Source organism: Capsicum annuum, unplaced genomic scaffold, assembly GCF_002878395.1.
Source record: "Capsicum annuum cultivar UCD-10X-F1 unplaced genomic scaffold, UCD10Xv1.1 ctg5365, whole genome shotgun sequence".
In the NCBI taxonomy this organism is placed as follows: Eukaryota; Viridiplantae; Streptophyta; class Magnoliopsida; order Solanales; family Solanaceae; genus Capsicum; species Capsicum annuum.
This window is the reverse complement of record NW_025861769.1, coordinates 103,253-119,866: the sequence shown is the minus strand read 5'-3', so window position 1 is coordinate 119,866 and position 16,614 is coordinate 103,253.

The window sequence follows — 16,614 nt, the reverse complement described above, 5'->3', positions numbered from 1 at the left end:
TTAAATCAAAACCATTCCATTTATCCATTCCAAACAATTTAAGGTTCCGTTACCAAACCATACCATGCAGTAGTTTTCATTAAAAGTACAATAATATAGTAAAAGCATTCTCATAGGTATTTTATCATACATATTGGGGGCATAGTGTTTCCAAAACCAATTCCATTGCCAATACACCAATCCCATTCAACCAAGTTCCCAAACCACTATTGAAACATTGTAAATACATAATTAAGACATGAGAAAACCATAACCAAATATTTAAAACTAAAACCCCCAATAGATATTTGATAACAAAAACCATACAATAATTATGCCATGAAAACATTGCATAAAACCATGCCTTTAGTTGGAACTAACAATGAGGGAAGAGAACATGCCTTAATTGACAAAGTTGATGGAGATAAATCACCAACAAAATCCCCAAATTAATCCTTAAGTTAAAACCCCAGCTTTTCTCCACCCACAACCCTTTGAGAGAATTATAGAGTGTTTATGAAAGTTTCTATGTGTTAAATGAATAGAATATTAGGGTAAATAACCTCCCTATTGGAATATAAGCCATGGGGACTATTAGGATTATTGGGGAAATATCCATATTACTCCCCCTTAAACTGCATCAAAATCCTGTCAGAGGGGTATGACTATCCATACTAGTCGTACCCTCTAATAAAGGGCTACCCACTACTCGTACCCAAGTCCACCCCCTTGGACCCAACACTGTCCAAGGTATGAATCACCCCAAACTATGTCATACCCAAGTGTACGACTAGTACCCATGATTTGTACCCCTAGCAGAATAGAATCTATAAAGGATTAAACACTGCCCACCATTCGAATCCATGGTATGACTCATACCTTAGCTTATGTCTCTTGGTGGGCCACTCGTACTCAGATCCAAATTAAGTTACCAAGTCAAAGATTATGTTAAGGAAAAAACCAAACCAACCAACCCGTATCCACCAATGCGACTCATACCACACAAGTCGTATCCATTCTAGAAACCAAATCCACCTTGTTAACCAACACTGGTCAATATATCACTAGCCCATACCACTGTATCCCAGTGTATGAGTCGTTTCCCCTAGTCATATGAGTCGTTTCCCCTAGTCATATGAGTCGTTTCCCCTAGTCATACCCTGTCCAAAGACCAGAAATCTAGGGAATTTTCCAAGGTTCAGAAGCCCAGGGTGTTTTAGTCTCCCCCACTAGGAACATTTATCTCCGAATGACGAACAAGGTAGTACATTCATGACTTAAACCCCTTAGATGCCTCTACTCTTACCTTTAAGAAAGAAAACAAAGACGCATAAACATTAACCTTTCCTTTAACAAACTCAAAAAATAGTGATGTGTTTCAAGAATCCATACCTTTCGCACGATTATTTGAAGTATAAAAAAATTGTAGATACTTAGACTTATTATCCTCTTCCGCTTCCCATGTGGCCTCTTCCACCTTGTGGTTCCTTTATAGAACCTTAACCGAGGACACATCCTTGGTCCATAACAGACGAACCTGCCTATCCAATATCTGAACCGGGACCTCTTCAAAAGATAGAGAGTCCGAGATACCCAATCCCTCTAAAGGAACAATCAAAGAAGGATCACCAATGAATTTCCTCAACATGGAAACATGAAATACTAGATGAATAGAGCTCAAGATAGAAGGCAACTCCAATTTATAAGCAATATTTCCAACCCTTTGCAAAACCTCATAAGGACTAATATACTGGGGACTGAGCTTTCCCTTTTTGCTAAACCTCATTACTTTCTTCATAGGAGATACAATGAGGAACACCTTATCCCCAACCACAAACTCCAAGTCTATGCCTTACATCTGTATAGGACTTTTGGCGACTTTGGACAACCTTAATCCTATCCAGAATCACCTTCACCTTTTTCGTAACCTGATAAACCAAATGTTAACCAAACATGTCCGCCTCACTAAGTTCAAACCACCCAATAGGAGTCCTACACCTCCTACCATACAATGCTTCAAAAAGGGCTATACCAATACTAGAATAATAGCTATTGCTGTAAGTAAACTCTACCAAAGGTAGATGCTCAACCCAATTGCCACCATAATCAATCACGCAAGCCCAAAGAATATCCTTCAATGTCTGAATAGTTCTCTCTACTTGCCCATCCATCTGAGGATGAAAAGTAGTACTCAGACTAATCTTAGTACCTAATCCTTTTTAGAAAGATTACCAGAAAAGTGATGAAAACTGTATGCCACGATCAGAGATAATTGAAATAGGTACCCCTTGCAGCTTTTCAATCTCGCAAAGGTACAATGTCGCATAATCCTCTGCCCAAAAAGATAGTCCTCACTAACAAACTCCCCATGGAAAACATGCTAAGAGTATCAATAATCCAAACTGAATCAAATTGATTGTGAGATCGAGGAACACCAGTAACGAAATCCATATTGATCACCTCCCATTTCCAATCGGGCAAATCAATTTCTTGATACAACCCACTAGGCCTTATATGCTTAACTTTAACTTGTTGACACACCATGCACTTGGCTACAAAATAAACGATATCCCTTTTCATGCCATTTCACCAATACATCTTCTTGAGATCATGATACATCTTTGTTGATCTGGGATGAACAATAAAGATTAATTCATATGCCTCAGCCAAAATCCTTTGTCGCAAACCATCGATATCAGGAACACACAACCTCCCTTGGTACTGTAAAGTACTATCACCACTGATCTCAAATACCATTATCTTTTGCACGCCAACATCACTCCTAATTTTTATCAAGATAGGATCTAACACCCACTTCTCCTTAATCTCTGCACTAAGAGATGATCAAACCACTTCCTGTACCATCGCAGCACTATCCTCGGAGTCTATGAGATGAACTCCAAGATTATCCATGCAGTGAATGTCCTTCACCGATTCCCACTTTTCTTTCTCCACATGATCTAAAATCCCCATTGACAATATGCTAAGAGTATCAACAACAACGTTATTACCTGGATGGTAGTAAAGATTCATATCATAGTCCTTAAGAAGCTCAAGCCATCTCTTCTGTCTAAGATTAAGCTCTTTTTAAGCGAACACATACTGTAGACTCTTATGATCAGAAAAGATGTCTCCGTGAACACCATACAAATAATGTCACCATATCTTCAAAGAAAAAACCACTTCTAAAAGCTTTAAATCATAAGTAGGATAATTCATCTCATGTACCTTCAACTACCTGGAAACATAGGAAATCACTTTCTCATGTTGCATGAAAACACTACTAAGTCCCACCCTAGATGCATTACAATAATCCTCAAACCCCTCATTTGTTTTAGGCAATGTGAAAATTGGAGCCAAAGTTAGCTTATTCTTCAACTTCTCAAAACTTCCTTCTCAAGTATCCGACCAAGAAAACTTTACCTTTTTCTTAGTTAACTTAGCTAAAAGAGGAGCTATGGTTAAGAAAATTTCAACAAACAGCTGATAGTAATCAGCCAAACCAAAGAAGATCTGAATGTCGGTTGGAGTCATGGGTTAAGGCCACTTTTAACCACCGCCACCTTCTAAGGATCCATCACTATCCCCTCACTAGAAATAGCCAAGAAAGTTACATTGTTCAACCAAAACTTAAACTTAGAGAACTTAGCATACAATTGTTATTCCTTCAAGGTCTGCAACACCACACACGGATAATTAGCATGATCTGTCTCACTCTTAGAATAAACCAAGATGTCATCAATAAACATAATGACAAAGAGATCTAAGAATTGCCTGATAACCCTTTTCATCTAATCCATAAATATCGCTGGGTATTATTCAAGTTGAATGACATAACCAAGAATTCAAAGTGCCCATACCGAGTATGAAAAGCCATCTAAGGGATATCCTCCTCCTTAATCTTAAGCTGATGATACCCCGATATAGCATCTATCTTAGAAAAAAACTTTGCACCTTGTAACTGGTCAAACAAATCATCTATCCTTTGAAGAGGATACTTTTTTGTGATCGTTACCTTATTCAAATATAGATCATCAATGCACATCCGAAAGGAATCATACTATTGCACACTAACAACACAGGTGCACCCCACGGGGATACACTAGGATGAATAAACCCCTTATCTAGAAAATCCTTAAGTTGCTCATTGAGTTTCCTCAACTCAGCCGGAGCCATTCTATAAAGAGGAATAGATATTGGACGAGTGTTCAGAATCAAATCAACACCAAACTCAATTTCCCTATATGGGGGAACACCAAGAAGATCATTTGAGAATACCTCAGCAAACTCATTAACCATCAAACTAAATGCAATAGGACCTTTCAAGTTAGAATATTTAACCTAGAACAAGTGATAGAGACAACCATTAGAGATCAATATCCGAGCTCTAAGATAAAAACTAAACGTCCCCCTAGGAGCTAAGGAACCACTCTTCCACTCTATAACTGGTTCACTAGGGAACCTAAAGACAATCCTATGAGTCCGAAAATCTAAGGACGTGTAACAAGAGTGTAACTAATCCATTCCCAGAATAACATTAAAATCCACCATACCCAGTTCAAATAGATCCACCAAAGTCTTTTTGCTACCAATAACTACCATACTCCTATAGACACTTTTAGCAATAATTGAGTCACCTACGAAGGTAGAAACATAAAAAGGATCTAAAATAACTTTAGGATCAAAACCAAAACATACCGCCAGATATGGGGTCACAAAAGAGAGCATGGACCTCAAATCAAGTAAATAATAAACGTCATGAGAAAAGAGCTATAACATACCAACAAAGACATCAGGTGATACTTTAGATTCCTACCGAGATGTAAGAGTATATAATCTATTCTGACCAATACCGATACCAAAAATAGAAGCACACACAGAAGCCGCACCACTTGGTGTAGGAGAAAAAGATGAAGCAATCAGATCTTTAGCCGCTCCCAAAGCACCTTTACCAATTAAATAATTTTTAAGCATATGGCTTGGCTGGCCATATTTAAAATACTTGTCCCTTCCTTCATCGCAAAATACCCGATGAAGACAACCGTAGAACTGGCAAAAAAGGAAAGAAGAAGTCGATTGAGCCCCACTCACTTGAGATTAGGCACTCTGTGCCTAAAATTATCACCACCCTATTGATGCTTTTCACCCGACTACTTCGGGTAAGGAGCACTAGCTATGGAGAAGGAACCAAAACTCCTCCACTTTTTATTTTACTATTTACCTCCATCCCAATCACCTTACTACTGAGCACCACCCTTCTCAGAGAACCTACTTCTCTTACCCTACCTTTTCCTAAACTCTACCTATTTCCTCTTTTCTTTCTTCACTTGCTGTATATGAATAACTAACCTTAAAATATCTATATCCTTAATCACCAACACGGTCTTTCTTTCAAGGATAAAATCTTGAGACATCCCGAAAGTGAAATTTCTTATCCTCACCCTTATATCATCCACAAAATTTAGAGCATACCTTCCCAACTGATGAAATTTCAAGGCATATTCTTAACAGATATTTTTCCCTGCTTAAGATTCACAAACTCCTCCATCTTTGCTTTCTTCATCTCCTAAGAAAAAACCAATCTAGAAAAGCATTAGAAAAGGCCTCCCATAAAGATAACTCCTCTGCATCACCTCAATCCCTATCCTACTCCTCGTACATCTGTTATGCAATATCTTTGAGCAGATAAGCTTCAAAGTTCATACCTTCCATATTAGTGGCCTGTATTACCCAAAATATGTTCTCTATTTAATCCAAGAAGCACTGAGGATCCTCCTCTACTCTCAAACTAGTAAAAGTAGAAGGATTCATCTTTATAAACTGGACAACCCTCATGGTCTTAGTAGATAAAACACCGAATGCATCCCACTTAGCCTGAGAAACAACCAATAGAGAAATAGTATGAATCAATTAACAAAATTCCACATTAGTCACCTCACACCGAGTAGGACTAGTAGCAACAGGAGGAACTAAAAAAACATTAGGTATAAGACCCAGAAATCTAGTGCAAACTCCAGGTGCAGGACATACCCTATCAACATCATCCCAGATAGGACAGAAAGTTTTCCTTGTGTTCCAGATCTATGAGGAATGATCTGAAAGACAAACAAAGAAGGATTAGATAAGACTCCAGGACTCAGACTCTAAAATTGAAATAGAATACCTAGAAAGTGAAACATTCCTAAACATTTTTGTAGCTTCTCTTTCTTATGATTGTGGCATGCTACATACCCTTAAAAGAGACTCTACTAGACACGGATTTGTGGACTCTCAATTGAATATGAACCTAAAGCTTTGAGACCAACTTGACCTGACCCGACCCGAGGTCTTGTCATAATGGGTGTCCCACATTCGACCGAGATCAGAGACCACCCTTGTTACCCAACCCAACATCCAGCCGCCTACCTTAAGTTGGCTGAATTCTGAACATTTAACAAGATAGCATAATAGATTAAATGAAGACTCTAGGATTAGATCACGACCGTAATCGACCCGATTGAGTCCAACCATCGTACTATACCGAACCATTCAAATAACATAACCCATATAATAATCAAACCACATTCCATAACATAACATAACATAAAAGGATGGGAAAACCAATAATACCATTCAAGGGTGCTAGCCCCAATACCAATGCCAATACTAAGAATGACCCTAATATTGAGACCACCCATGCCAACCCATAGTAGTTCCACAAAAGCCTCTAACTAAAAGAATATCAAAATTCGATTGGGACATGTCCTCAACCATAGCCAAAACCAATATCCATAAATAAACCAAAGTACGAAATAACATTTCTGAAATAGAGCCTTCCAAAAAGATGGAAGCTCAACACTTTAGTCCAAAAGATGACCCTAAATGTCCGAGTGCTAAGCAAGAGGAGTAGAATGGTCGGTTCTTGCAACACTTAGGAATACATCATCCGAAGGTGGGTTAGCGAGTAAACTCTAGCATAAACTCACGATAAAGATAAAATAATATCATTTGCTAAAACCAAGTAAACCATCCATATAAATACAAATCATACATATATATATATAACCATGCCGGGAAATGGAGTCGTGTTTAGCATGCATTTAAAACCATTAGTCTGGGTATGTGATGCTTAACCATTCTTAACCACCCACGGGCTATAAGGGTCTAATATAACCCCCTGAATAAGACCCAATATATGTAGCCGCATGAACCGGAGATACCATAAGAGTCGGGGATTCCCAAGTATCCTTCACTCTCCATGATACATGTAAGAACCTATAATATTCTAGATCAATTCAGTTCACTATTATATGTTAAAGGGGTCCAAGACTTAGAAAATTTTACTAAGTGTTAGGACTTAGTCATTTCTAAAGCCCCTAAGATTTGATGATTTTATTTTTGACTTTCCTGCCCTAGAATGTGGAGTTAAAAGTTGATTCATAATCGGGGATGTCAAGGGTACCTCTCGATTGAGTTTCTAAATTTTTAACCGAGCATAAGGGCATGTTTGGACTTCTAAAATAGTAGTTATGAGAGATTAGCCGACGACGTCCACTCCAACATGGTGCTGAGGGAGCCTACGATAGAGATCGTGACACCAGCTCTATTATGGCACTCTGGAGCCCATGATGCCTTCTTATAACACCCCAAAAATGGGCACCGAGGCATCACACGGTGCTTAAGGCTACAAGTAGCCCCAAGCTAACACTTTTACCCATTTTTCTACCATTCAACACTTATAATCAAAGTCATCATAATCAAAACATCTAAACATCCTCCATAATATCATACTGCAATACGAATGAAATACGGAAAGTAACAAAATATGATATCTCTGACAAATCTGATCAATCTATCCATCTAGTCTAACAAGCCTCTACAAAATTTTTTATCCATGAGCCATTGGGACAAAACCCAACTTACTCGAACTCAGGAAATAAACTAAAAGACTCAAAGTAAATGAGGAAATCTTAATAACTAGTCCTCGGACCGTGAGGACTCACCACTGTAGAGGATGTAGATCAACGTGCTTGGATAATCAAGGTCAAACCTGGGATTGAGCACCTGAACCTACATTATAGGGAAAATATAGCCCACATGCGAACATGTGGGTCAGTACCATGGAGTATGTACCGAGTACATGGGGGTGGGTGCATGAAATAAACATATTTATATGCATATATATATATATATATATTTAACGATCATGTCATAAGTTTTTTTTCCAAATCATGCAGGATATTTGTAAATGGCTCATAAAGCTTGAAAGAAATCTAAAATTGGAAATCATACACAATGAATGGTAAAACATGCCAATCTGGATATCGTGAGCTATTACACTTAATCCAAATATCAAGATTCTTTTCTTATTCTCTCATCAAGCAATCTTAGTGAAATTTGGAATATTGAATACATCATAAATCTGTACTTCAAATCTCATTTAAATCAGTAAAATCAATCTAAGAATGAAGGACGACTCTTTGGGAGGTTCTTCTAACCGACATGTACACCATGTGAGCACCCATGATGTCCCATGACTTTCCCCCGTAAGGTTAGGGATGTTCTACCCTTGCCATTGGTGTAGAACAATCTCATCTCAGTGATCACTATCTCAATTTTCCACATATAGTGGAAGTCAATGTCTCAATCTATGGTTGCACGTAGTTCTGGGGTATGAAACCATAGTAACATACCCAAATCGGTGCTAAATACTACTCCCAATACTATGCTCAAAAACTCAAAAAAAATCCACTTTAAGGGTAATCTCATATTTCTTAAGTTAAATAAATGATAAAATCCGTAAGTCATTTCATAAAGTGTATTTTAACTCTGTTGTGACCAAAAGGTCAAATCTTTCTATACTTCATCAAAAATAGTCTAAACATGGGTGCATGTAGCACATAAATTCTCAAAACAACAATCTCAATGTGGGTTAATGACCCTTATAACGATACTTAATCAAAAAATTTCAACATTTATGCTTTATATCACAAGCATGCATAATTTATACGGAAATCTAACAAATTACAGCCTTTAATTATAACAATAATCTCAAACTCATGGATTTTATTTTCTAAACATTCAAAATAATCATACAATCTTGAATAACAACATAGGATAAGATTTATCACTTTAAATTCATAATAAAACATGTAAAAATCATGTAACTTTGTAAAATAATGCAAACTTTGGGCACAAGAACGAAAGGGTGTTCTTGTTCAAAACCCCACATACCTTTATGGTAATGGATTCGTTGAAAGATTGGATCCTCAATGTTGATTGTGTAACCCTAGTTATTTTTCTCCTTTAGTGCTCTTAGATGATAAACTTAGACTGATAATAAGGTTATGATGTGTTTAGAATCTATTAAATTCGTAAGATTAAGTTTAGAGGTGTGTAAGGAGTGTCAAAAGACTTAATTTCCCTCAAAATAACCCAAAAGATAGAGTGTTTAAGTCACTTGAAACCATAAGATATGCGTTGCATATGATATCGCATATCTTTACATAGGCGCTGCATATGATATCACCTATATTTACATAGGCGCCGCATATGATATCGCCTATATTTACATAAGCGCCGCATATGCTATCGCATATGCTTTCCAGTGGCCATGTGCGATTGGTTAGGCGACGCACTCTACTTTGCAAAGCAATAACTCCTAGCTCGAGTGTCAGATTTTGGTAAAATTGGTATCGTTGGTAAGCTAATTCGATTCTCTATAATTTTGTGGGTAGAAATATGTAGAAATACCTTATATTTATCAAGTTATGCTCATTCAAAGATGACCCCTGCGAATTCAAACACTAAAACTTGATGGATTTCAAAACTCTTAGCTTCTACTACCTTAAGTGACTCTTATAACCGTACTTAACACATCATAAGCTCTCTTATAAATAGGGTACTCTTGGTAATTTAGGTTACCAAATATGGCTTACAAAATTAGGGTTTTCACATATATGAAAAACAGTTCATTTTCTAGATTAGGAAAGTGTGGGGCATTATAATATCTCCCCCTTGGGGACATTCGTCCTCGAATGATGCTGGGTATACTAAGAGTAAAGAGAAAATGAAGGGTACACAGCTGAAGCAACTTGCTAATCTCGCCTCTATTTCATTCTACATTTTGGACACAATAAGGGGTGCATCACTCATGAGATCACAGCTGAATAGTATAAAATAACAGCTGACTACTGCAATTCTACATAGTAAAGGAATGATTTAAAGTAGAATGGTACCTTCGTCTTGATCGGAGCTTATGGAAAATAGGTGCGGGTACTTAGATCGCATATCCGCCTCAGTTTCCCATGTTGCACCCTCAATGGATTGGTTTTGCCACAACACCTTGACCAAGGGAACTTCTTTGTTCCTTAGTCTTCGGATTTGGTGATCTAAAATCTCAACAGGAACTTTCTCAAAAGAAAGACTATCTTGCACATCAGGGTTTTCTGAAGGATCTACAACAACACAATCACCAACGTGTTTCCCAAGCATGGATACATGGAAGACAGAGAACAGAAGATAACTCTGAAGGCAACTCAACCTCATACGCTACCTTATCAACACAGCTAAGAACTCTATAAGGGCCAACATAACGGGAACTAAGTTTTCCCATCTTTCCGAATCTCTTCACTTCCTTCATGGGTGAAGTCTTCAAATACACCAAGTCACCAACTTCAAATTCAAGGTCTCTTCTCCTCACATCAGCATACGACTTCTGACGACTCTGTGCGGTTTTTAATCTTTTTCTAATCACTTTGACTTTTTCCATAGCTTCAAAGACCGAATCAGGACCACTTACGGCCGCTTCACCCACTTCAAACCAACCTATGGGTGACCTACATTTCCTCTCATACAAAGCCTCAAATGGAGCCATACCAATGCTAGAGTGAAAACTGTTATTGTAAGCAAACTCTATCAACGGTAAATGCTCATCCCAAATCCCCTTAAAGTCAAGAGCACGCACTCTCAACATATCCTCTAAGGTCTAGATGGTCCTCTCAACTTGACCATCTGTCTGCGGATGGAAAGTAGAACTGAGTTCTCCAAAACTACGAAGTGAAATGAGTTCCTCTATCTGAAATGATGGACAAGGGAACTCCATGCAATCTGACTAATTCTAGGATATACAATCTAGCGTAATCCTCAGCAGTATAAGAAGTATGCACAGGCAAGAATTGCGCAGACTTAGTCAATCTATCCACAACAACCCAAAGAGAATCATGATAGCATCGGGAAGAAGGTAAACCAGTCACAAAATCCATGTTTATCTCTTCCCACTTCCAAGTGGGAATACCAAACTCCTGCATCATACCACCAGGTCTTTGGTGTTCTACCTTAATCTATTGGCACGTCGGACACTTAGCCACAAATGTTGCTATATCCTTCTTCATACCACTTTACCAATAGATTTCCCGCAAGTCGCGCTTGGTGGCACCAGGATGAATAGAATATCGTGCACCGTGCGCTTCAGCCATAATTCTCTGTCTCAGATCCTCGACATTCGAAACACATAATCTATCCTAGAATCTCAACACACCATCCCCCATTGGGAAAAAACCTCCACTTTTTGGTCCTTGACTGGTCCTTTCAGTCTGACCAAACTAGCATCTAAGTTTTGCTTCTCCTTTACTTCCGAAACCAAGAAGGATTCTGAGCTACTCTGTACTAACATACTCCCTTCAGCGGAGTTAAGCAACCTAACTCCCAACCTAGCCAACTGATGCACATCACGAGTCAACTCCTTCTTACCCTCTCTAATATGCAAAACACTATCCATAGACATCTTGCTAAGGGCATCCACCACTACATTGGCCTTTCTCGGGTGATACAACACACTCATATCTTAGTCTTTCAATAACTCTAACCACCTTATCTGCCTAAGATTCAACTCTCTCTGGGTAAAAATATACTGCAAACTCTTATGATTAGTGAAAACATCAATATAAACACCATACAAGTAGTGTCTCTAGATTTTCAGAGCAAACACAATAGCAGCTAACTCAAGATCATGGCTGGGGTAATTCTTCTCATGGGGTTTCAGCTGTCTAGAGGCATAGGCTATAACCTTACCTCTCTACATCAGTACACAATCCAAACCAACTCTAGAAGCATCACAATATACCATAAAACCATCAATGCCATCAGGCAGAGTCAAAATAGAGGTTGTAGTGAGTCGAGTCTTCAACTCTCAAAAACTATTCTTACAAGAATCGGCCCACAAGAACTTCACTTTCTTTTGGGTCAACCGGATCATAGAAGATGCTATAGAGGAGAAACCTTCAACAAAACATCGGTAATAGCTAGCTAGACCCAAGAAACTTCTAATGTCGGATGGAGAGACAGGTTTAGGCCAGTTTCTAAGAGTTTTTATTTTCTGGGGATCAACTCTAACACCTTCAAAAGAAATAATATGACCTAGAAAAGCAACTGACCTTAGCTAAGATTCACACTTGCTAAATTTGGTGAACAAGTGATGATCTCTAAGGGTTTGCAAAATGATACAAAGATGATCTGTATGTTCATTCTCACTACGGGAGTATACCAGAATGTCATCTATAAACACTATGACAAACATATCAAGATATGTCCTGAACAATCGATTTATGAGGTCCATGAAAGCTGCTGGGGCATTATTTAGCTCGAAGGACATAACAAAAAAACTCAAAATGACCATAACGTGTTCGGAAGGCTATCTTTGGAATATCACATTCCCTAACTCTGAGTTGATAATAGTCAGAGCGAAGGTCTATCTTTGAGAAGTAACTTGCACCTTGCAATTGATCAAACAAATCATCTATTCTTGGAAGGGGATACTTGTTTTTGATAGTAACTTTGGTAAGCTGGCGATAGTCAATGCACATACGCAAAGAGCCATCTTTCTTTCGCATGTGTAGGACAGGTGCACCCCAAGGAGACATACTTGGTCTTATAAAACCTTTATCTAAGATATCTTTGAGTTTCTCTTTCAACTCCTTAAGTTTTGTAGGTGCCATACGATATGGAGGAATGGAAATGGGCTGAGTATCGGGAAAAAGATCAATCTCAAATTCTATCTCTCTATCGGGAGGTACCCTTGGAAGATCTTCCAAAAAGACATCAGGAAACTCATTGACAACGTCAACTGACTGGAGAGTTGGAGTCTCAGACTTAGTGTCTTTAACTCTGACTAGGTGATAAATGTACCCTTTTGAAATAAGCTTTCTAGCCTTGAGATATGAGATAAAATGACTCTTAGGAGATACAAAATTACCAGACCATTCGATAACAGACTCACCAGGGAACTGAAACTTGACTACACGGGTACGACAGTCTATGGATGCATAACAAGAGTGAAGCCAGTCCATACCCAGAATAACATCAAAATCTACCATGTCTAACTCTATCAAATCAGCAAACATAACTCTATGAAGAATAGAAATAGGACACTTTTGGTACACTTTTCGGGCAACAATGGACTCACCCACAGGGGTAGAAACTAGGATGGGCTCAGAGACAATCTCGAGACTTACTTTAAAATTTACAACAACCAGAGGTATCACATATAAAAAACTAGACCCAGGGTCCAACAACGCATAAACATCAAACTGAAATATACAAATCATACCAGTAATAACATCGGGGGAGTCCTCCTGCTCCTGACTAAAAGTTAAAGCATATAATCTGTTCTGGCGCTGACCGTCAGTAGTGCTAGAAGAAGCACCATGAGTAAGAGCTGGACGAGCTACAGGAGCTGGAGCACTAGCAGTCTAAGCCTGGGGCAAATATCACGTATCCCCTGTCTAGTATGAAGACAATCTCTAAAATCGTGGCCCCCTTGGCCATATCCATAGCAGCCCTTCTGACCCCATAAACACTTACCCCCATGATCCCTACCACACCTGGTGCATGGTGGACGGTTAGGCCAGTTACTCACAGTATTCTGAGATCCGAACATAGAAGACCCGTTTCCCTATTCTTTCCTACCTCTAAGTACTAGATCACTAGCTGACGATGGTGCTGGCATAGATGAGCGGCTCTGAAACTAAGGGTGATTTCCTTCTTGCGATCTGTTCTGACCATAAGTAGGTTGGTCGAATCTAGCTCTCTTATTCCCTCTTACACTATCCCTCTCTTTTATCTTATCTGATTTGATCTGTTAGGCATGGGTCATTAATCTGGAAAAATTCATCTCACTATTAAGCATAGCTGATCTACACTCCTTAACCACATAGCTTGACACCCCTTTTAAGAACTAATCTATACTGGCTCGGTTGTCGGCTATCAGATTTGGAGCATATTTTGCTAACTGATTGAACTTCAAGCAATACTCCTTAGCAGTTATGGAGCCTTGCTGTAAGTTCATGAACTTCTCTACTTTCGCTTCTCTCAACTCTTGCAGAAAGAATTTATCCAAGAATGTATCCTGGAACTCCTGACAAGTCATAAGAGCAGAACCCTCTACTCTACCCTTTCTCCATGCAACCACCCAGTCATACTCAAGGTCTTTTAATCTATAGGATGCCAACTCAACACTCTCCTCCTTAGACACATGCATTACCTGTGTGATTTTTCTTATCTCCTCCAGATACAACTACAGATCCTCACCTACCTTGGACCCATAAAACTCTGGTGGATTTATCTGCATAAAGTCATGAATTCTTGCAGTAGCTAAGTCACCTCCCTGTCGTTGTAGATTCGGGGCCTGGTTGGCTTGAACATTGGCGGTAACAACTTAGGAAAGTGCCTGAAAGGCTGCCCTGAACTCAGTGTGGGATACATTCTCATTCAAGGGATTAGTAGGCTGAGGTTGCTGACCCACGTTATTTCTTATAGCTTGGAAAGGAGGCATATTCTGAAAGGAGAGGGCACAAATTATTAGCTAAAAGGGAACAACTATAAGCACGATAGACTTCTGAAGAATAAAATGACCCCTTTTTTTTCTAAAATATTTCATAGCCTTTTTTTTTATAGATGTGGCACACTACACACCGATAATCAAGACTCTACTTAACGTGGCTTGTCAGACTCCCTAGGACTCTAATAACCTTAGGCTCTGATACCAAGTTTGTAACATCCTGAAAATGGGCCCCGAGGCATCACCCGGTGCTTAAGGCTACAAGTATCCCCAAGCTAACCCTTTTAGCCGTTTTTCTACCATTCAACACTTATAATCAAATTCATCATAATCAAAACATGTAACCATCCATCATAATATCATACTGCAATACGAATGAAATATGAAAAGTAACAAAATATGACATCTCTAACAAATCTGATCAATCTATCCATCTAGTCTGACAAGCCTCTACTGAACTATATATCCATGAGCCATTGGAACAAACCCCAACAGACCCGAACTCAGGAAATAAACTGAATGACTCAAAGTAAATGAGGAAATCTAAATAAATAGTCCTCAGACCATGAGGACTCACCACTGTAGATGATGTAGATCAATGTGCTCGAATAATCACGGTCAAACCTAGGAATGAGCACCTGAACCTACATTATAGGGAAAATGTAGCCCACATGCGAACATATGGGTCAGTACCATGGAATATGTACCGAGTACATGGGGGTGCATGAAATAAATATATTTATATGCTTATATATATATATATATATATATATATATATATATTTAACGATCATGTCATAAGTTTTCTTTCCAAATCATGCAGGACATTTGTAAATAGCTCATAAAGCTTGAAAGAAATCTAAAATCTAAAATCATACACAATGAATGATAAAACATGCCAATCTGGAGCCATTACACTTAATCCATATATCAATATTCTATTCTTATTCTCTCATCAAACAATCTTAGTGAAATCTAGAATATTGAATACATCATAAATCTGCATTTCAAATCTCTTTTAAATTAGTAAAATCAATCTAAGAATGAGGGACGACTCTTTGGGAGGTTCTTTTAACTGACATGTACACCATGTGAGCACCCATGATTTCCTATGACTTGCTCCAATAAGGTTAGGGTTGTCTTACCCTTGCCATCGATGTAGAACAATCTCATTTCAGTGAACACTATCTCAATTTTTCACATATAGTGGAAGTCAATGTCTCAACCTACGGTGGCACGTAGTTCTGGGGTATGAAACCATAGTAACATACCCAACTTGGTGCTAAATAATAATCCTAATACTATGCTCCAAAAACTCAAGAAAAATCCACTTTAAGGGTAATCTCATATTTCTTAAGTTAAATAAATGATAAAATCCGTAACTCGTTTCATAAAGTGGATTTTAACTCTATTGTGACAAAAAGGTCAAATCTTTCTATACTTCATCAAAAATAGTCTAAACATGGGTGCATGTAGCACATAAATTCTCAAAACAACAATCTCAATATGGGTTACTGACCCTTATAGCGATACTTAATCAAAACATTTTAACATTTATGCTTTATATCACAAGCATGCATAATTTATACGGAAATTTGAAAAATTTCAGCCTTTAATCATAACAATAATCTCAAACTCATGGATTTTATTTTCTAAACATTCAAAATAATCATAGTATCTTGAACAACAACATAGGATAAAATTTATCACTTCAAATTCATGATAAAACATGTAAAAATCATGTATCTTTGTAAAATAATGTAAACTTTGGGCACAAGAATGAAAGGGTGTTCTTGCTCATAACCCCACATACCTTTATG